General features: G+C 47.0%; 1 protein-coding gene and 1 long non-coding RNA gene across 3 annotated transcripts in view; one reads left to right on the top strand and one right to left on the bottom strand.

Moving 5' to 3' along the window:
• NHS (NHS actin remodeling regulator) overlaps nucleotides 1–23,208 on the top strand; it is a 346,600-nt gene that overhangs the window by 185,536 nt on the left and 137,856 nt on the right. The window lies entirely within an intron of this gene.
• LOC118353643 (uncharacterized) lies at nucleotides 15,789–19,084 on the bottom strand. The gene is made up of 2 exons (XR_004812892.2): nucleotides 16,984–19,084; nucleotides 15,789–16,254 (listed from the first exon to the last, which is right to left on the bottom strand). It is a non-coding gene; the product is annotated as an uncharacterized LOC118353643 (long non-coding RNA).

The following is a 23,208-nucleotide window of genomic DNA, read 5'->3' on the forward strand; positions in this document are numbered from 1 at the left end:
TGTTGAAATGCGCAGAGCATTCGTAGTATAGTTTCATATTTAATAACAGCCGTTAGCAACTAGAAGTGAGGCTGGGATACTTCCTGACATACAGCAGAAAATCAATTGACGTTATGAAATCATCAAAACTGGTATTATAGCTAGTTCTTAGATCTGTCTGTCCAAGGCATCTCGTGAGTATATTGTAATTCTTCCAAAAACAGAAAAAGCTGCTCACAAACATGCCTGGCACATAGTAAGTATTCAGTAGGTGTTAGCTACTATCTCACTATACTGTTTCCATTTCCTGCAGTGCTGAAGATATGAGTTTTAAGAGCTTTATTGAAGCCCAGAGATAATACTCTCACCCCATGCCCCACTCTGTGTGTGTGTGTGTGTGTGTGTGTGTGTGTGTGCATGCCTCAGCATGCGCCAGTGGACAGGAAGATGCGTGCTAGTGGTAAATCCAATAACTCACTCAGTAAATGATCTCAGCCAAAAGTTCTGTTGCAGGCAATCAAATTCAGGTCTGTGAGCCTGGTGAAATTCAAATTCCTTTTAAACATTTATTGCCATTTCCGGGCAAGAAACGTTTCCCCCGATCAGATTGTTTAGGCCAGGAAACCTTGCATTTTGAGAACAAGTAAAAAGTGAAAAAATAATTTTCAGTACATGATCCAATTTACAGTTCGCCTCTCAGGAATGTGTGTCATGTTTTAAACTTGAGTGAGCTGATATTCTCCAAACATGCTAGTGCTTCATATTTATAGAGTGTTTTATTTGCGAGTGTTAACAATGAATGAGAAAAAGTGGAACTTTCTGCAGGCCTTTTTTCCCTCTTTTTCTGTCTTGATGCTATTTTGATTTGGAAGCAGCCTCATTCCTTTTCTTCGTCAAACACCACAGGATTCCATTCTCTTGCTCTTTTTCCCCAAAGGAAACACTTCAATTGCTTTTATTGATGAGAAGAGGAAAAAATCTAAACATCAGGCAACCAGGCTAATGAGAGACAGGCCAACGTGACATCTAACAAAGAACAAAACCAATTACCCTTCTTCATGTAGGTGTATACTGGTTCAGAGGAAAACAGAGCAGAGAATTGTAGCAGATGCTGTCTGTGCCCAACCCGTTTTCCCCAGGTCCACCCAGAGGCCACCTGTGGCTCAGACGATCTGCGGTGCACGTACAGCTCCTCACTGCAGCGCAGCACCTGCAGCCTCTCCATCAGAGGGCTTTCTCTGGGCTGCAGCGGTGTGTTGGACCCCCCCCCCCCCCCCCGCCATGTACACATCACAGTAACCCTCAACCGGGCGGTGGGGGGGTTTGGTGAAGAATAGCCTAGACTTGCCCTCCCGCTGAGTGGGACAGTCGTGAGATGTGTTCCATAAGTTTCCAGCAGGACCCGCCACCCTCACCTTCAGTAACTCGCATCTGCTTCCTTTCCTTCCCTGTCTTGCCATCCCTGCTCCACTCTGCTCAGCTTTCTAGAATTGCCTCTTGCACCCACGCTGTCCCTTCAGGGGCTGCTTTTGGGGGGAACCCAAAACAGGACCAGACCTAAAAATATTTACCCAGTTATATTTCCTATGCTGCCCCTTCCCATGCTCTGAGTGCTGGAATTAAAAAAAAAAGTGGGGGCATCTGTTAAATGATGGGGTATATCGGGACACCTGGGTGGCTCAGTGGTTGAGCGTCTGCCTTCTGCTCAGGTCATGTTCCCGGGGTCCTAGGATCGAGTCCTGCATCGAGCTTCCCACAGGGAGCCTGCTTCTCCCTCTGCCTATGTCCCTGCCTCTCTCTCTCTCTCTCTCTCTGTGTGTCTCTCATGAATAAATAAGTAACATCTTTTGAAAAATGATGGGCTATATCATAGGATCCCCTTTGTTGGGGTATTTTTTCATGGCACATTCTAATTTGGGGTGTGCGATTCTCTTTGGGAGGTTCTTGAAGCGAAGATTCTCTTGGGCTGCTGGTTTTTTTTTTTTAATTTTTTTTTTAATATTTATTTATTTATGTATGATAGTCACAGAGAGAGAGAGAGAGAGAGGCAGAGACACAGGCAGAGGGAGAAGCAGGCTCCATGCACCGGGATCCCGATATGGGATTTGATCCCGGGTCTCCAGGATCACGCCCTGGGCCAAAGGCAGGCGCTAAACCGCTGCGCCACCCAGGGATCCCTGGTTTTCATGAATTCATTCGACGAATACCTATTGAGCTCCGAGCTATGTGCCAGAGAGTCTGCGGGGTGCTGGCCTTATATCCGCGAGTGAAGCCGAAGGAATCCCTGCCCTCCTGGTGACAGTTTAGGTATGGGGAGGAGCAGACCACCCGACAAGGTGGCGAGTGTGTGAAGCGTGCTGCGTGCCGGGGTGGCAGTGGCTAGGGACTGAGGAAAGGAGCTAGGCCGGGGCAGGGCGACAGGAGGCGAGGGGGGCTGGTTGCCCGTCAAGCTGGGCCGCCTGTGGCTTTGTCTCCTGCAGAGGGGAGGGCTGTGTTGCTGGATTCTCTGATGGGCTTGGCCCCACCCTGAGCCCCCCTGCTCCCCCCTCGTTTTCCAAATCAGTCTCCAAGCAGAAGCTAATGCTGTTAATCGTCATTAAGGACAGGAAACCAAGGCCTGTCTCCTCTCCAGTTGAAGTTCTTTGCTCACGTTGACTTTTTTCCTCCTATCTGGAGCTTGGCTCATAACAGACACCGAGAAGTAAGCGTTCAGTGGGTGATGCGTGCGTGTCAGGAACTGCCTCTCTGTTTGAAATCCAGTTGAGTTTTAATGGCCAACCTTGCCTCAGCCAGGACCACTGGGGCAGGAAGGGCAGGGAGGAAATTGGAGCGCGGGCCTCATTCAGATTCCCCTGTAATTAAAAATGAAGCTTAATCATTAGTTTCAGGGGCCCGGGGTGGCTCTCACACACAGGGGAGAGAGTGGAGTTTCACCTTCCCTTGCCTCCTGGGACCATGCCACCATCATACGGGAGGTGGGGTGGTCTCGAGGGTGCGCTTTGGGGGGTCACCAGGGAGACAAGGGGTAACTTTACCATCCCGCCCCGCCCGGGGCAGCAGGGGTGAAGGACGGAGCTCCGGTTACCTTGGGCAGCGCCTGCTCCTGCTGTTTTCCCCTGAGAGGAGTGAAAGTGCAGACGGAGAACTGGGCCAAGTCAGCGCTGGGGGAGGAAGGTGGAGAGCTGGTGTTGGGGGAGCACCGGGCTTTGCACCAGAGGGTTCACGATCAATTGAGAGGTGGGAGGAGAGGCGGGGGGCCAGAAGGAGGGGAGCCCCAGAAGCTACCTCAGAGTATGTTCCAAGGCAGCAGGCCTGTCAGCCGTGAAGCGAAGTGAAGGAACAGAGAGTAGTCAGAGGCCTGCATTAGAATCGTGTTGGGGGGACACCTGGGGGGCTCGGTGGTTGAACATCTGCCTTTGGCCCAGGGAGTGATCCCGGGGTCCTGGGATCGAGTCCCGCATTGGGCTCCCTGCTCAGTGGAGAGTCTGCTTCTCCCTCCACCTGTGTCTCTGCCTCTCTCTCTGTGTCTGTCATGAATAAATAAATAAAATCTTAAAAAAAATAAAAAAGAATCATGTCGGAATCAGCTAATAATCCCAACCGAGTATGAGGAGGTTGGGGCTGCTTTGTCCTCTGCTCCGTGAGTTCTGCAGAACCATGCGGGGGGAAGGCAAGCTGATCTGGTCTTTGGAATGAATGGGTTAATTAGGAAATTGGGAATTCCTGCTTTCTCGGGTTGCCTCTCACCCCCCCCCTCTTAGTGACTTGAGACTGATGAAGGCAAGGTCCCCTGTGAACATTTGGGATGAAACACTTTGTGAGGAAAACAAGCAAATACATTTGACAGCTGCTTGATATAGGACAGTCATTAAATTTTCAAGAATGTAGGTCTTCTATTATTTAGTGACGTTAATCTCTCTTCCAAAAAGAAACAACAACAACAACAAAAAAGGTTCCAGAATTGCAGAGTGAGGAAGTCGTGTTGTTCGCTCTGCTGAGAGTTGTTCGGGTCCCGCCTCCCGCTCCCTTTCTTCGGGGGGCTCCTGGGCCAGACTCGACCGTCATTCGGCTGGGTCTGCAGCGGCTGGTATCCAGGCCTTGCTTTCATTCCATTCCCTCACTTGCCTCCTCTTTTCTCTTCCATCACCTGCTTTGGGGGCTATTTCCCCACTTTTCAACCCATCGTGGGGGAAACGGGGTGAAGAAAGAAAACTTGGCCATCTGTTTTGCTGCTTGGGTGTTTCTGGGGAGAAGATTTGGTATGAAGTGAAGTTGAAATGCTGGCCAAGAGGAGAGTTTAGAAAATTCTGGGGCTTCCTTTGTGCCTTTTTACTTAGGAGGGATGACTGAGAATTGATGTATTTCTTTTCCAAAAAAGGTTGAAATACCATTGGGGATTTTTAGAAAAGGGTTGTGTAGCAATGTTCCTTCTTGACTCCATGCAAGCCTAGAAGTAAGATGGTATGTCCAATGGGGGGTGAGGGTGCGGTGGGGGGTGGGGGCAGTTCACAGGAACTACAAGAGAGAGACCTTTGAGCTCTTCCTGGATGCACTAAGGCCACTCAGACGTGGAGAGGGACGGCACTTCCCCTGGGGCTGCCAGGGCACAACCTGCTCTGCCCAGAGGCCTCCTGGGTGCACAGTCTGTTGCCCTGCTGCCTAGATGGCTGTATCCCAGTGTTCAGATGCCAGTCCTGCCTCTGGAACTTTCCCACTGCATGACTTGGGTCAAGTCACTTAGTTTCCATGTGCCTCAGTTTCTTCTTCTGTAAAAGAGATAACAAACGCCGGTCGTAAAAGTGTGTGCCCGCAGACGGGTGTACAAACCTGAAGGTATGTGCACACCAGCGACAGCCAGTAGGTTAGGCAGAGCTGTCGCTGGGAGTCTGAACTAACTTGGTCAGGATCCTGTGTGCATGAGACTGTGGTTTGACTCCCTCTGGGGCCATGTGCCAACCTACTGATTGAGTCACTGGTCTTCCTACGATGGATTGGAGTTTAATTACTCTGGGGAGCATCTGAACATTTGTTTTATGGCCTTTGGAGTAGAACATTCCATAAGGCTCTTTCTTCGTGCCATTCAGAGTGCTACTCTCCAATGATAGCCCACAGCTAATTTGGTCATGAGTAATAGTGAACAGATATTTATTGTGTGCTTACTACATAATTCTGGGTGCTGGAGGTAGAGTAAGGTTACAACTCAGATAAGATCCTGGGCCTCATAGAGCTTCTCTTCTAGGGAAGAGAGTCAGACAGTAAGCTGTCCTGTGTGGCAAGTGCTATGGACAAGATGCCACAAATCTGTCTCTCAACCAGTAATGCCCTCAGATCCATCCATTCATTCATTTTTTCCAGCAGGTATTGATGGAACAGTTGAGGATGTAAAGAGCTGCCTGAGCTCCAGCTGTTTACACAAATCATTCATCTCCCCTTCTTCCCTAAATGAGTCCTCTTGTGTTCAACAGAATGATCTGGGGCAGTTAATTTTGAGCCAAACTCATTTAGCATGGCAATGTCCACCAGGCACGGCCACCCAGACAAATGATTTCTGGCAAAGGAATTACACAAGTGCATTCTGTGGGCCTCCAGCTAAGCTGGCAGTTGGAGGAGGAATTTCCAGCACATATGGAAGTCCAAAACGAAATAAGGGAGAGTCAGTCTTCACGCTATCCCGGCCTGCCCTTCTTCGTGTTCACAAACTCTCGTACAATTTCCCTATAGAGTTGCCTTTGTTGGTTTTGACTAGGGATAATATATCTCTAGTGAAAATTCTGTGCTATTTTATGAGCTGTAAGTTGACTCTGACTAAGTTGTTTAGAACCATATTCATGTAAAAATATATTTAGGCCATTTCCAAAATGGAGATTATTGATCCAATTACACAGATGGATGTGGCAAGCAGCAGATGTCGCTGACTCTTCTTCCTCTCTCTCTTTGTTTTCTGAGATAGTTGGAAGTTGGCGCACAAGAGGCCTTGATCAGAGTGGATAAGTCTGTGGCTGAGACAGGCCACTCTGTGTCTGTGTAAGAAGACAAGAAGCTTTCCTTTTGAGGGGATGATGGGCAGTGAGGAGAGGTGAGGTGGCCGAGTTTTCTAGATTCTCCGATTTGAAAATCAGGGACTCAAAAGAAGTCTATCCTTCCTGAGTAATTGTATCCGGACACCGTTGAACTTCCTGTGGGTTTCCACTTTCACCCCAGCCAGGCTCTGAGGAGGGAGCACAAAGGGGAGACGGCCCCTCCTCTGGGGAGAGAGGAAGTAGGTGTGCAGTGTGGGGCACCCAGCTTACAGGCTGCTCCGGGTGGCCACTTCTCTGCTTCCTGAGGGAGGAGCTGGGTGTCTTATTTCTCCTCCTCTTGCCCAATGCCATTGTGGACCTCTCATGGGTCTTCCTGCACATCGCCGTCTATGAGGCGGCTGCCACACAGAGTTTTGGTTTGCAAAGGGAGGAGGCACCGAAGGCAGATGTTGGCTTTGGCAGTAATCTGTGAATTTTATTCAGCTGCTCTGTCCCTGTCATATGACGAAATCTGATTAGACTAGAGGCCACCAGTATGGAATTTGGGATATTGGTCTGCTAAGAACCAAGAAAAGAGTAACACTGGGCAGCCTGAGAGAATGCTCCAGACGTTTCTGGAGGTGAAGCTTTTTAGGCATCACCAGTCACATTGGAGTCCCCGCTTTCAAGTGCATCTTCCCAAACAGTTGCCCAAGGAAACCATCTTGCATGGCCCGTGGTTGACCCAGCTTTAACACTTCAGCATGAAAAACTGCCCTTTCTTTGATAATATTTTAGACTTTTTACTTGTCACTAATAGAAAAACTTAGCGTTTTTTCATTTAGTCTGAATTAGGCTCACTTTGCAGTTTGGCTCCATCTTTTTAATTTAAAAAGCAATATAGTTATTTGCTGGTGGCAAAAAAAGTAATAAAGATAAAACAGTAATACATACTATTTTTTAAAAGTGGAAAGTAGCCCCTCTCCAAATCATTGCCCAGAGTTAACCATGGTTTATTGTTCTAGCTGTGTGGCCTTGGGCAGACTTCCTGACTCTTGTGCCTCAGTTTCTTCATCTGTAGAAGGGGGATGATATTAGTACTTATCTCAGGGTTCTGGTGAGGATTAAGTACAATGTCTGACATGTATTCTGGCTAAACCAATATTAGCTTCTGTTGTCAATAGTACGGACTTTCTCTGTACATCAGTGCTGGAGTCGAACCTTTAAGGGCATGCCCAGGCCTCCGTGAGCAGTATTTTGCCAACAGCATTTTCACTCAGGGGAGGGCCCATGTGAGTGAACAAGCCTGGCCTTTGATTTGGTTTTCGTTAGTGGGATTTAGTGTGGTTCGATTTTCTTCATGGCTTCTTAGGAATGCTAAGCTTTCTTGAGAGGGAAAGAATCGGAATGGGTTTTTTGCTTTCAGGAGGTACCTGACACATAAGGTCATTGCTTCTCTTGCAAGCCTCTGGGCCCTTAATATGGGTGCCATCACCCAGAGGAGGCTCTACATCCAGGGAATATGGTGGCAGGATTTATGGCCAAAAGAATAGCTCAGACTGACTTAGATGGAAGAGGGAACCAAAGTCTCCTACTAGATAAGGCGATGGAAGATCAATTGGGTTTTTAGTTTTGTTTTTGTCTTTTTTAATGAAGTGGAAAAAAGAGCCAGTTTGTTCATTTTGCCAGTTTCACTATGAAAACCATAGTGAGAGTATATCTGGGGGCACCTGGGTGCCACAGTCGGTTAAGTCTCTGTCCCTTGGTTTTGGCTCAGGTCGTGATCTCAGGGTCGTGAGATCAGCTCTGTGTCAGGCACTACGCTCAGCACAGAGTCTGCTTGAGATTCTCCCTCCCTCTCCCTCTGCCCCTCCTGCTCCTGTTCTCTCTCTCTCTCTCTCAAATAAATAAATAAATCTTTTTTAAAAAGGAGTACATCTGTGTGGTTGTTTGTAGACAGCAAGAATCAGGACCTCCAAGCCATCTGACAAAAGGCTAGGCCAGACCACAGATGCTTTCAAAACCAAGGGGTATTTGTTATTGGATAACTTAATTTTAAAGGCCCAGTGAAGGAGTCAGAGAAGCCATCTCCCTGTCCTGGTTCTGCCACGTGTGGCCTGGAACAGCTTACTTCACATCTCTGTGCCCCAGCTGTCTCACTGGCTAAGAAAATGAGGCTGGAAGTCCCTGCCCCGCAGAGCTATTTTGGGGGGAATGAGAGATGTGATAACGGGTCACGTCGTCACATCGTTGGGTGAGTGTAGGCACATCTGCCCGGGCTGTCCTGCAGGCTCCCTTCTCCGCGCACAGAGCTCGGCGGCCTGGCCCCGAAGAGCTTCTAGAGAATCGGAAGGCAGGCCGCTGCCCTCAAGGGACTCGGAGCCCACGAGAGCTCAGCACACGTGTGAAAGATGCCTGAACGCGTCCGAAGGAAAGGATGGAGGTAAAGTCACCACGAGAGGGTCGGATAATATTAAGATAGATGCCTGAGAGAAAATGTGGCTGGAAAGCCGCAGGGAGTTGACAGGGTGACAGGATACCTTGTCAGTTGCTTTGTCAGTAAAGGGATCACACCCGGTGGCCGCCTTCTGTGAGCCAACACAGCCATTGACTTGAGGCCTGAGTGTCTTAAGGGCCCTGGTGTCTCTTGAGCCCCCATAGGCGTAGAAGCCGTGACCTCCGTAGCCTAGGCCTCGTGTCAACCCTGGGCGCGGGGAGCCGGGCCCACATGCCAGAAGCAGAGGACGGCGACACCCGTGGGGGGTGCGACAGCACTGCTCTGCTGCCAAGATGGCGGAGCAGCCCTGAAGTCAATCTGTACAGCTCTTCCCTGTGCTCTCGGCTCTATGCGGGCTTATGAGGTCTCCTTTCTGAGCTCTCGATGCTTCACGGGACAGGGAATGATAACAAGATTCTTCTCTTAACTTCTGAAGTGCCTTGCCTAGAGTCACCTTGTGTATTAGTGAATTGGGGGGATGGGGACTAGGGAGCTTAAAAAGTGGATTTCCTAATACCCAAGCCAGTGTTGATTAAGTTGTTGGAGTTTCGAGGGCAACATACAGGTACAGTGACATATATGAACTTATTGATTAATTAATTTGTGCGGCCAATTTGCATCAAAATGCACTCTCGTTTTTCACTTCATAACACAGATGAGATGCCTCTCACATGCTTCTTTAGCTTCTTCCAAAAACAAATGACCAAATTGGTCACTGTCCAATGAGTTGGAATTGGAGTCAATTGAACAGGTGCCTGAGTTAATTGTTGAACCGAGTGGCGTAAAAACCCACGTACTGCCACCGAGTGAGCACGAGCCCTTCCTTCCCTTCCCCACCAGGTCTGCTGCCCTGAGGGTGGGGGCTAGGACCTTCGAGGCAGAAGTCCAGCAAAAATCAGTTCCTTACTAAAAGCAAGTCTTCCATGCAATGCCTTTCAGGCTGAAGCCAACGGTCCACTAAATCTGCTTGGGAACTGGTTTGTTAATTATTCTTTTCCTTTTGTGACATTTTTCAAGATAAACTTACTTGGGCCGGCCTCCTAGAAAACCTTTTAAAATGCTAATTGCGCAATTGTGCGAATAATGTAAAAATGAGTCATGTGGTCCGCTCAGCACTTGACTAATTAACAAGCAGTAAATGAACCCTTGCCTCACAAATTCTGTACGGGGCTGTGTGAATGGCGGGGAGCTTCCTGGAGCCACAGTTAGAAGAGTTTGGTTTAAGTAAACAGGTTCTTAGAGGAATTGGCCAGTGGAAATCACGAATCATTAGGCATGGCACTATCTTTACCAAAATTGAACACCATTGGTGGATTCGATTCCGGGAATGTTCGTTGAGCCCCTGCAGGGCTTTGTGATTGGCCCCAGAACAGGATACAAAGATGAATTAAATGCAAAGGATGCTTTTGAATGTTAATAATCTGATGAAAGACAGAGGTGAATAATCAAACACAGGAGTAGATGCTTTTGACGGCAAGGAGAGAATATCCAGCTTAAAGGATAAAGATATTTAACTATCGGGGCACCTGGGTGGCTCAGTTGGATAAGTGGTTAAGCAGCTGACTCTTGGTTTCGGCTCAGGTCATGATCTCAGGGACCAGGCTCGGAGTCAGCCTCCGTGCTCAGAGAGGAGTCTGCTTGAGGATTCTTTCTCCCCCTCTCCCTCCGCCACTCCCCTCACTCATGTTCTCTCTCTCTCTTTCAAATAAATACATAAAACTTTTAAAAAATATACTTAATTAGGGCACCTCAGTGTTTCAGTGGTAGAGCATCTGCCTTTGGCTCAGGACTTGATCCCAAGACCCACATCGTACTCCTCATGGGGAGCCTGCTTCTCCCTCTGCTTATGTCTCTGACTTTCTGCGTGTCTCTCATGAATAAATAAATACATCTTTAACAAAAAAAGATATTTAATTCTCTTACAAGATATAGTGTCTAAAGGTTGATGGTTCTAGAGTTGGTTTAGTAGCTGGACAATATTGTTCATTCCAGGTTCCTCCCATACTTTTTGCTCTACCATCCTTCTCGTGTTGGTTTTTTTTGTCCCTTGGGCTTGTGGTGTCATGGTTGTGATATTATTATCTTGCTCCAAGTATCATATTCTCTAATGATGGAGTTCACAAGCAGTGAGCAAGGCAGTAGAAGGTTGTGCCCACTCGTGTGCCATTCACCAGAACAAGTCACAAGTCACACAGCCCACTGGGTGGAGTGCCAGCAATCCATGCTGCCCGGGCAGCCACTTCCATTGTTAGCCCCATCCCTATGAGCTCTATAGAAGGGAAGGGCTTAAAACATTCGTGGGGCAATTAGACATCTCTGCCACATAATACAGTAAGTGCCTGTAATACAGTAAGTACAGAGGCATACAGAGTCCAGAGACAGTTAATTCTGCCTTAAAAAAATGATGGGAGGTTTTGTAGAGGACCTGACATTTTAGCTGAGTCACCAGGTGGATGCTGGAGAGAAATCCAAACAGGAAACCCAGTGTGCAAAGACAGAGTAGCATGAAAGGGCTTGTTAGACTATTGCACTCTTGGTATTTTCTTGCCCTCTTTCCCCCATCTTCTGGTCAAACTCAGACCTGGCAAGTCGTTTCACTCCTCAGAGTCCTAAAGTCCTTATCTGTAAACAGGAGGTCACTGGATTCTGCAAGTATAAAAAGGTCTACAAGGTTTTCTCACTCATCCCCTCCCTCCCTTCAGAGGTTCGAGTAGAACCGTGTCTACGGGCAGGCAGTCTCATGATGTATCTTATACAGATAGCAGAGGAGCTCTTTAATCTTCTATCCTCTAGAAAAATATGTTTCAAAAATTCCCCAGAGAGGCGAGGTGGCATCATAAGCAGAACATGAGATGGGGGATCATGGATCCGAATTTGAAGCCAAACTTCATTATTTACTTGCTGTGTGACCTTGAGAAGACACTTGAGATCTCCATAGCTCAGTTTCCTCATCTGTAAAGTAGAGATTATGGTATTTATCTGCACGACTCTTTGGAAGACAGTGATAATTGTCATTAAACATGCAGCACAGTGCTAGATACTTGTTAGGTTCTCAATAACTCAAAATGTTCAATGAGGAATAACTGTGTGTGTGTGTGTGTGTGTGTGTGTGTGTGTTAAATGGACAAAGACTCTTAAAATCAGTAATCCCGAGTGCGGGTGAGTGCAGGTGGGACAGGGACTTTCAGGTGATAATGACATTTCTGGGGGACACTGTGGCCATTAGAATGTATCTCTTAGAAATGTTCAAACTCTTCGACCCAGCAATTCAAAGTCTAAGAATTTATGCTGGGTGCATATTTAATGATGTGAACATGGGGGTATAATTAGTATAAAGTTGTTCATCCTGATGGAATTTGTAGTGAAAAGTATCAGAATCAGCACAAATAGCCAACAGTAGGCAATTCATTAAATGAATTAAGCTTGACTCATATATTTTAATATTACTCAGATATTTACAATCATGTTTTGGGAGGATATTTCATGATGTGGGGGAAACGGGTGTGATATAATATTTATGTGAAAAAAAAGCAGTCTATAAAGCAGTATATATGATATGGCCCCAGTTTTGTAAAAGTAACTATCATGCTTAGAAAAGTCACTGGAAAAAAAAGAAAAGTCACTGGAAGGTAAAACACCAAAATGTGAAAATGATTATCTCTGGGTACTGGAAACACAAGGGGTTTTTATTTTCTTCGGTGCTGCTCTAAATTCTCCACATTGTCTTGCATTGCACATGTAATGACATGGAAAAACACTTACTAAATTAAGAGAAAACAGCAGGCTAGAAAAATCACCAAAAAAAAATATAAATAAACAGAATGCATTGACTCCAATCAAGTATGTAAGAATACTCACATGTCCCCAAAGAAAAAGAAGATTGGAAGGAAATGTGTCCAGATCTATTCAGTGATTTTTCTCTGGATGGTAGAGTGATGGATGATTACCATTTTCTTTATACTAGTTTGTATCTTCCAACTTCTCCATGGCTGGCCCATGTTGTTTTTATGAGCAGGAAGAGGAAACTACCACCAAATAAAACCCATAACAAGAAGTTTTCTTGAGCACTGTGTTACACACCGCCGTCAGTGCTGGCAGCCACCAATAAATCCAGTAAGTCTGAGGGCCCAGGCTTCTCCTGCCCCACAGCTAGGAATTCATTCGACCAGCATGGGGACCTGGTACTCATGTTGATCCTCCGCCTCCTAAATGCACCAAGTACCATGTTCCAAAAGGCAGAGGGGCACGGCCAGAGTTACTGTTGGTGGGCCAGATGAGTGAATTTGCTAGTATAAGAAATGACCATAGAACCTGTGGTCCTTGCTGCAGGGACCAGAGGGTGGCCTGCTTTTTAAAAACATGTGCTTTGCTGATCCAATAGGGTGCCTCTGGCTGGATGCATGGAGCTCTCTGGTGGCCAAGAGGTGTCAACGCAGCAATTTTTGTACTTCTAGAACCAAACCCAAGTTCTACTAGCCAAACCAGGATGTTCAGAAACTGCTGCATCCTTGCAGATTGAATCCTAAGACCTCAGAATGGGTAAGAAAACCTCTGTCACCACTATTCCCACAGCCCCCCTAACGAAGAAGGAATCCTCCAGAGCCACCAGACAGAGTGGTACTCCCTCTGCCTTCATGCCCATGTCAAAGGCACTCAACACTGCTTGGTATTGTAATAACTATTTATTAAATTGCGAGCCATAACAACTAATGTGTGAGCCTTGATCACGTCGCTTGTCTCGCAAGTCCATGCTGTGTGAAAATGTCCTGGTGGGTTGTTTTCAAAGTGGATCCGGTCGTCATAGCATCATAGACTGTTAGAGCTGGAAGGAGCCTCAGGAGCAAAGAGACTGAGTTCCAGTAAAGCCAAGTGGCTTAAAGAAATGATTCATTACTGCCTGATGCAGGAATGGAACCTATTCCAACCTTCAGAATTTTGTCCAGCAGCCCCCCAACCCTGTTGCCATCAGGCTGCCTTTATGCGAGGTGGCTGACTTGAAACCAAAACTAGGGCTTCAGATTCTCATTGTTCTTGGGTAGTCTTGTGTTTCTCTGTGTTTGCATCACACTGTGACTCTGTGATTTTGAGATGAGGTAGTCAGCCTGTGTGTGTGTGTGTGTGTGTGTGTGTGTGTGTAAGAATGTGTGGTCCTAAGTCTAGGTATGTAACTGTCACTGTATTTCTATGTATCTCTATCATTTGATTTGAGCATATTCCTTACCCTCAGCTGTATTATAAATTCCTTGAAGATGATCTGTGTCTTTTGTATTCCAATATAATACTCTCTAGAGGTGTTGGGACCATTGACACAATTCATGTTACTTCTTTGTAAGCCATGAATGAAAATAATGTCTGAATCATTTGGGTCCTTAGGCTCAGGACTTTGTTTATAGGATATTGTTCTATATTTAACTTCTGTATTGGCACTGGCTTTTAGAGAGGCCTGAAGATTAGTGAAAATTTACCCCCTGGGTATTCTAGAATGTTCCATTGAGAGGTAATTAAGGGGAAGAAAAGGAACAACTTGTACTCCCCAGTTGGCAAGGCATTTATTTGGTTATATATTTATTTTTGCTGGAGCAAAAGTGCTTTCACTTTTATTACACTCTAACATTGGCTCTACAATCAGCGAGGTAGCAGAATAGTGATGGTACCTGAGAACTTGGCTACACATTTGGAAATCTGAGGATAAGCTCTGAAATGCTCTGCAGTCAATTTGAATATTCTGTCATTTTATTCATTTTGACAATTTTTAAGAAAAGAGAAATATACATAAGAAATTATCATTTAAAGTGGGCCTTGGGAAGTGCTGTAATGGTGCCTAGTGCTAGGGGAAAAAAAGACCAGTGTGGTGAGGGGTTTTGGATTTGATATTTGGGATTGCCAAGCTAGGAGGAAGAAAATGGGTGGGGCATGAATAGGGCAGATGGGCCTTCGAGGTTGTTGAGTAAGTGTGATGAGTATGTAGAGTTCCACTGTAAAGTTTTATCTACTTTGGGGGTAATTTAGAAATTCTCCATTAGAACCTTAACTCCCTCCTCCAAAAAAAATAGTAAGGAAATTCTTAAACTTGGCCAAGGTCATTCAACAAATAAATTCAATAAATAAATGGAAGAGAAAAATAACATACTTATTACAAGGCTATTTTTATGAAAACACAAAGGTTATAATGAGCACAGACTTTGAAGTAGGACATGGATTTAAATCACATCTCCTACTCCATTTGTAACCCTGGGCAAGTCAGTGGCCTTCTGTTTCCTCAGCTATAAAATGAGGATCCAACACCCACCTTCCGGAACTGTTGGGACCATGAGAAATTAATAAATGTCAAGTGCGTAAAACTCCACCTGGCCTTGGTAGACATTTCTTCAAAGTGGTTCCTGCTTGTATTGTTAATATTCTAAGTGAATCATGAATCCCAGTAGGCTCACAGGGAGGGATCATGTTTGGGAGCAGCCATTCCTTTGGTCTTTAGGCAAACAGGACTCCTCAGGTCACATGAAGAGAACCAGCCTAGAAATTGCAATTTCTTGGAACTTGATTTGGGAGTCTCTTCCAGATGGCAGCAACAACTTAATGGCAAGAAGGTCCCATCAAATCCCAGGGGATACCTAGTTTTCATTGAGTGTGGGAATGCAAGGATTCTTCACACAGGAAGGATCTCTAAAATAAGTGACTTCTCAGTGTAGAACTCAACCCCAGGTCTCCTTTTTCCTCCTCTATCTAAATGTCTCTGGATTCCCGGGGAAAGTGGCATGCAGCTTTCATCAGCATTGCAATGTGAGCTTCTCCCATGGAATTGGCTTCTAATATACTTTTGTATCCTCAGTACATGGCTTACTAGGAGGACTGAGGTTTTTTATGGATGGATGCATGGATAGATGGGTGGGTGGGTGGGTAGATGGATGGATGGATGGATGGACGGATAGAAGAAAGGAAGGAAGGGTAGATAAGATGTGTGAGTGGGTGGGTGGATGGAAGGGTGGATGGAGGGGCACATAAGTGGATAGGTGGATGGATGGATGGATGGATGGATGGATGGATGGATTTGTGGGTGGATGGGTGGAAGAGTGGATGAATGGTGGGTGTGTGGGTGGATGGATGGATGGATAGATGGTAGAAATTGATCTGAGGTAGAATGCCTATGTATCTCTGTGTTCTAAGAGTAGAATTTTATTTTTTAGTTTTTTAATATTTCATTTATCTTTAAATTTTTTTCTACTAATAACCTACTGTATACCAGATACTCTAAATACTGAGCACTTGTATACGAGTGAATGCCTAGTTTTTACATCATTTAATCCTCACAGCACTCTGTGGGGTAGGCTTTATTAATATCATTTTACAGGTGGAGAGAGCTATGCTCAGAAAGGATCAAGAGCTTGCCCAAGTTTATGCACCATTTATGTCCAAGTTCTTTCCTATACACCATGAAATGCAGGCATACCTATAGCAAAACCCATCCATACCAGTATAGAAGTGAGGAAGGGTGTCACTAACCCAATACATTTCTGAGAGGCAGGGGGTCACTATTCAGAAGAAAATCCAATGGCAAAAGGAAGTCTTCACTTGGATATACATTGGAGGGCGGGTGGCAGATGAGCGGAGGTCATGGATCAACGGAGGGAGAAAGAAGCAGCAGGCAATCTTACACTCCCAGGCTTCTCCTCCAAGTGGAACTCAGTCACAGGTTGGAAGGCGTGAGGTACGTTATTCTATCTCCATTCTGCTTGAGGTACACCTGGGATCAAACTGCCTCACCTGTCCACAGGGCAGCCTCTGCTTAAAAAAAAAATTCTCAGGCAACCTGGAGACAGTGAAGGGAGACCAAACGTGTTGCCTGTCCTACTGTCTTTGTTCAGGTTCAGGAAAGGAACAGGAGCAGAAACGGATACTGATTCCTGTGCACATGCTTCACTAGGGGAGTGCTCTCAGGAAAAGGGGAGTCAGGGAAGCGGGATAGGGCAAGGGGGAAAGATCCAAGCATGTTCGTGGTCCTAGCTAGACACTAGCTTCACCTCCTGTCAAACAGGAGCAGGCGTTGCACCAGAGTTGATCCCACCTTGAAGCTAGGGGGTTAGCCTTTTGAATCACTGAGTTAGCTATGGGCTGATGGGCTGCCCCTGGGGAAGGGGGCATAACCTTCTGGATTAGGTACTTCCCACTGACCAAGGGCAGTTCTCTGGAGAAGGGATCAACTGTTGGGCACCATTAACAACCAATACTCATAGCAGCTGGAGGAGGGGATCCCAGCCCAGGTAAGAGGGTCTGGGTATAGCATCAACAGCATCCTCTGTACCCACCAAGCTCCCAAATACACCCCTGCTGGCATACAGCCTGTGAAAAATTTCTGCAGGTATTTTGACCACCGCCCTTCCCATCCAGATGCAGGCTACCTTGAATGGAGATAGCCCAACCGAAAGGTCATTCTTTGATTCCGAAGGAGAGGGGACACCACGCAGGGATCCTTTCCGTGAGCTTGCCAGCCTAGAGACTTTCCCCACTCACCCTTTGTTGGCCACGTACTGCTGGGATCCCCCTCTGACTCGGTGGAAACTTAATGTTCTTGGTGAAGTGTAGCCTAAGATTTTCACTTTAATGACATTTGTCATACACAATTCCCTGTGATGTAGGACAGCCAACATCACGACATCTAGGTTATATCTTCTGTTCTCTGTCCCCAAGTTTTAGTTCTCCTCTTAGTTCAGATGTCTCCCATTCCCGCTAGACTCCTGTCCAACACTTCCTTCTCCAGCCCTGTTAATACTTAACCTGAGGTCATGGTTTCTTTGGGTAAAGAACAATGAAAAAGCAATCAAGCAGGCTTGGAGTGCTAAGGGAGTGAAAACTGGTTATGTGTCTAATTTAAGACATTCCTAAAAGTATGCCTTTCTTTATGGTCAAAATCGAAAGAAACTAACGGATGTGGGCTTTTTTTTTTTTTCTTGCCTTACACATTAAGGATTAGTCATAGGATCATGTTGAAATTATTCAATCCAGAAATAAGTGATTAACATTTAACTTTCTTAATGGGCAATTACTCAACAGCTATGCCAGTGGGTAAATATTTACTCATCATCTCTTCCAAGGAGTGAATGTTAACTTGAGTCAAACAGTTACTTGTGTTGGTTCTTTAATAATGGAAAAGTGAATTTTATGTAGCTCTACGAGCTCCAATTTCCTGCCGAGTAAGAACTGGCTGAAGGATGTTCAGAGCTCTGAGCTGAGCTTAAATTACAGATGATTTACTCACCTACTCCCCCACTCCAAAACAACAATAACAACAACAACAAACACTGACCATTTGTTATGGGCACCACTACTCATTGAAATCTGGCAGTGCCGAATCTCAGAAAGTCAAATACAATAAATCAACTCAGTTTCTCAGTCTGTAGGTCTGTCAGCCTCTGTTTACCACAAAGCGGCCTGTTTCTTGTCATTATGGATGCAAGTCAGGGCACAGGCACGGCCAAGATGCCGAACGGCTTGTTCTATGCAATGTGCTTATAATTCTTCTGCCTTCCAGTGGGAAGGATGGCTTGGGAGAACTTGTCCAGCATGGAGGGAGTCGGCAGCTTCCAATCTCTTTGCTTATTTGTCTCTACTGCAGCCTGTGGGACTAACTCAGAGACCCTAAACCTGCAGAGCACATGGCCTCAAGACCCCGTTTAGAGAATAACGGGCACCACCTCTGAGAGTTCCAATGGACTTGCAACGAGTACATCTTAATCAACAGGCAGGAAACCAATGTAAGAGTTGAAACACGAACCGAGGTTAGAGGTTGGAGGTCAGAATATGGGACTTTGATGCTACTACGTCAGGTGTGGCCCGCCGGGCAGACAGGTCAGAGATGCCTCCCGGGGAAGCACCGAGGGACAGAGGGCTGGCGTGGCCCGCCTTGTAGAAAGCAGTTTGGGGGTCTGGCACTTGGTGTGTCGGTCAGGGCCGGCTGACTGCTGTATCAACCACCCCAAGTCTCAGGCCTTCATGCAAACTGAGTTTATTTCTCGCTCACGTCACATTCCAAGAGGAAGAGGCCCGTGTTCATGCAGGCATTCAGAAACCCGAAGTCTTCCAATGCGTGGCTTCACTATCCCGTGGGACCTTTGAGTTCCCGCTTCCTGAGCTATTGCATCCATCCAGCTGATGAGGCACCCCTCCAAAAAAACAACAACAAAAAAAAACCCCCCCAAAAAAACAAACCCCAAAAACCAAAAAGCATGGCAGAGAGCATGGGAAGTTTTATGGGCGCATCTGTATCCATATTCCAGCCCGAGCTGTCCTGTGACCCCACAGGCACGCAAAGGAGGTTGGGAAACCTGTGTGGCCCAGACGTGGAAAGGAAGGGCTTGGGGTCTGAGGAGGCAGCCGTGCACGGTGGCCTCGGCGCGGCCTCGCATGCAGCCTGCCGGAGCCTTCGAAGAGGGCTGGAGAAGGAGCCAGAACGCAGACAGGCAAGAAAGGAGTTCAAAGGGGGTCCTCCGGGGGTCGCCACCTTGGATTCCCTTATAACCCAGACAGGACTGGTTGTCGCTTGGGTTTGTTGGTTGGCAGCGGCTGTAGAGGCTGAGGTCAACCTCCCAGAGCCGCGGAGTCGCTGGGGGCCGCGGGGCCTTGACGGAGGCGGGGGCCGGGGCCGGGGCCGGGGCGCGGGGCGCGGGGCGCGGGGCCGCAGTCACCGGGGCAGGCTCGCGCCACGAGGCCCGGGCTCCTCCGCGGAGGCAGCAGGCTGTCAGTTCTGTGGCTTTTCCTGCCCCGCCGTGAAGGCCGTGAAGGCCGGCCTGGCGCCCCCACCACCCCCGGGGCTCTGTCGGGAGGAGGAGCCCCGTGACGTGCCGGGAGGAAGGGAAGGTTCTGGCGGGCGGCTGGAGGGAAGGCGAGGCGGCGGGCAGCAGGTAGCGGGGCCTGCGCCTGGCGGGGCGCCTCTGCGGCTCAGCCCCGGCCCGAGGCCGCGCTCCTCCCCAGCAGTTCCCACAGGCCCCCTGGGCGGGCCCTTCTGTGGCAGTTTCTGGCAGTCCCCGTGTGGCTGGTCGTCAAGCCTCTGGACCGGCGCCCAGGAGCCTGTTGGAAGTCCAGACTCCCCGTCAAGGATTAATTGGCCAAGCGCCAAGATAATATTTTCCCCCATAATTGAGAACTCTGCCTATTCACTCCTTTCTTACTTTCTTCACTCTTCTCCAGTCTCCTTTAGAAGAGCCACTATCAAAAGACAATTGTTCTAAGTGCACCCGCACAAAAAAATGCTTTTATTTAATTGGCAAACACTCGCAGGGGTCTCGCTCTGGGCCTGACGCTCCTCTAAGTGCCGTAGGGATGGTAGCTCTTTGATCCTCAGGACAGACCCCGGCATAGGTACCATTCTTACCTCCACTTCACGGACCAGGACGAGGTGGAGCGAAGGTTTACTGACTTCGCCGGGGCAGGCACTTGATAGGTGGTGACCCTGGGATTTAAAGTTTCAGAGTCTGTGTCATGACTCCCCGAAGCTGACTCGCGCTGCATTCTTCCCCCAGTGGAAGCGTCGGTGGCTTTTGCAGGACGGCACAACGTACATCCGTGCAGGACAATGCACAGATCTTAAGTGTACAGCTCAGTGGATCTTCACAAACTGAACACACCCAAGTACCCAGAAGCCTGCCCCAAACAGAACATCACCAGTCCCACAAAAGCCCTTCCACCTCTACCCCCAACTTTTACCCTTATCCTGACTTTTCTGGGCGTGGATTAACTTGAACTGTTTACAGAGTCACAGAGTCTGCTTTCTTCTGTGCTTGCTTGCTTTCCCTCTGCATCACCTTTGTTATTGGATATAGTTCAAGTGTGTTTCTTTTCACTGCTGTGTGATATTCCAGTGTGGGAACATGGCACAGTTAGTTCATTCACTTTTCTTTTAGTGATGGACATTTTGCTAATATCCCGCGTGAGATGATATGAATGGTGCCACTACGTACATATCTCTTGGTGAATTCGGGGACATGGTTCTCTTGGGTACATCCCCATAGGGTGCAAAATCCAGCGAATACAGGTATTCAGCTTTAGTAGATATTGCCAAGCAGTTTTACCAACTGGGTGTACCGGTTTACGCTCCCATCAGCAGTGTGACGGAGTTCCAGTTGCTCCTCACTCTTGCCACCACTTGGAATTTTCTGTCTTTTCATTTTAAGCCATTCTAGTGGGCAGCATGTATCACACTTAATAAAAAAAAAAAAGACTATTTTTAGAAGAGTCTTAGACTTAAAGAAAAATGGAGACGATAGTACGGAGAGCCACCATACACCCCGCACCCCACCTCCCCTAGTGTTAACACCTTACATTAGTGTGGTACCTCGTTATAATTAGTGAACCAATACTGATATATTTTCGTTCGTGTACTGCTTGTTAAATAGCAAACCCACAGGACAAATGAATGATGGTGTTGGCGTCTTCTCCTCTTGTCAACTTGAGGACCGGCGAGTAACAGTTCACAGTTAGATCATTCACATGGACCAGGGGTGGGTCAGAGGCCAGTGCGGTCCTTTGCTTAATAAGGGGAAACCCACTAGTTGATACAGGGAAGTTGTGAGTCTGTCTAAACCTTTGTGATTGTCATCGTTGATCAAGGATTCTCCAGGCGTGGCCCAAAGTAGCACGCGAGGCTGCTGTTAAAATGCCAGTTCTTGGGCTCCATCCCACACTAAGAATCAAAACTTCTGGAGATGGAGGCTGAGAATCTGCCTTTTAAGCAAGAAACTTCAGGTGGTTCTAATGTACCTGATAACCTGTGTTCTAGATGCAGAAAAGCACCCCAGTAAATAGTGCCTGTAATATCTTAAATGCAGGAGGCATTACATTTTCCGGGTGAGGCATCTAGTACTGACACTCATTTGGTTCACATTGTACTTATTTTAATGCAATAAAAGCTTATGGGCAAAAAGGCAGCCTGTTAATACCAGAATCCTAAGAAGGGTGACTTTCGAGTTAGGTTTCCCTGGACCTTGACTAAAAAAGATGGCACTGGAAAACAGAAATGATGTGGCTGGTCCCCAGTGGATAAGGAAGCTGAGACAGGGTGAGACTTAGGGCTCTTGGTCCCCTTGGAATCTCAAGAGGAACTTTAATGTCAAAGAGGGTGTGGAGGACAGCAGGAAGAGATCAGTGTGTAAAATATTCCAGTGGCGAATTCCAGAAAGGCAGCAGTCAGGGCTAAATGGGACAAGAGACAATACACATTAATTTAAGACGTCGTCGTCAATTTAGTGGCATGTTTATTGAAATAGCCCTTCGTGTTCTAAAAAAAGCACTGGGGTACAGACCTCTGAATCCCTGCAGGAAACTACAAATTCCTGGGAGGGAACAGCAGCCCTAGTCCTGACTTTAATAACAAAAGGCAATTATTTTTAGTATTTTCCAGTAATCTCAGCTGTCTGGTATTGTCAGACTCTATTCATGGACAGCTGGAATTTAGAGAGTGAGTTGAGTGAATGGGGAGGAGAGGCAGGCATAAAAGAGGGAAAGAGACAGAAGAGAGAAAGAATGAGAACATGAGTGGGAGCTTACAAGCTTTTCCACTCTGGTATATTATCCGGCATGATGGGCCCCAAGGCAAAAGTGCCAGTCATGTAATAATAAATGCCAAGATCAAACCTCCAGGAACAAATATAAAGGGACTCTAAAACAAGCAATTTGTCAGACCGGTTTTGGGGTACAGAGAAGTGTACAGAAACTAGAGGGAAAGTAGGTCACGGATGGATTCTGGTGGAGACACCTGGGAAGCCACCGTGGGCGCCAGTGTTGTAACTAATTAAGAGGCAGTGACACCGTGGCAGCTGGTGGCATTGGAGGCGATGGCGGTGGCAGGTCAGGGAGGAGCGGAATTGATTTTTTAATTTATTTAGTTTTAATTAATGGAATTAATTTTTAAAAGCCGCTTGGAAAACCCAAACCCGTGGACTCAGCAGATCTGTTGGCAGCATAGTGTGGTGAGGCAGAGAAATGGGCTCCCTGTCTCTTGCCAATTCTGTTGGGAGAATCATAGGGCAGCAGGAAGGCTGTCAAATGGGAGGTCGGTTCTGTGGAGCATTTGCCTGTCATGGGTGAGGGGGTGGTACAGCGCAATCTTCCAGGTACAGGCCAGAAAATGAACATTGGTCCCCTCCCAAAGTAAAGAGTAAACATGGAACAGAAGTGCTGAAAGGCCCTGGGCACAGTGGAATTGTTTCCAATGGGCAGCTTACAATCAAGATAAATGGGTTTGATGATGGAAAAGAACAGTTGTCCTTTACATAATTACTGGGTGAGGAAGGAGAACCTGGTATAGAGCTTCAAAAGATGTTTCTGTGCTGTCTCAGAAAATTGTGCTCGAAAAGCTCGTTTAGATTGCCCTGGACAGAAATACAAATCAAAACCACCATGAGATACCACCTCACACCAGTGAGAATGGGGAAAATGAACAAAGCAGGAAATCACAAATGTTGGAGAGGATGTGGAGAAAGGGGAACCCTCTTGCACTGTTGGTGGGAATGGGAACTGGTGCAGCCACTCTGGAAAACTGTGTGGAGGTTCCTCAAAGAGTTAAAAATATACCTGCCCTACGACCCAGCAATTGCACTGCTGGGGATTTACCCCAAAGATACAGATGCAGTGAAACGCCGGGACACCTGCACCCCGATGTTTCTAGCAGCAATGTCCACAATAGCCAAACTGTGGAAGGAGCCTCGGTGTCCATCGAGAGATGAATGGATAAAGAAGATGTGG

The sequence above is a fragment of the Canis lupus genome, chromosome X (genome assembly GCF_003254725.2).
Source record: "Canis lupus dingo isolate Sandy chromosome X, ASM325472v2, whole genome shotgun sequence".
Taxonomy (NCBI): domain Eukaryota; kingdom Metazoa; phylum Chordata; class Mammalia; order Carnivora; family Canidae; genus Canis; species Canis lupus.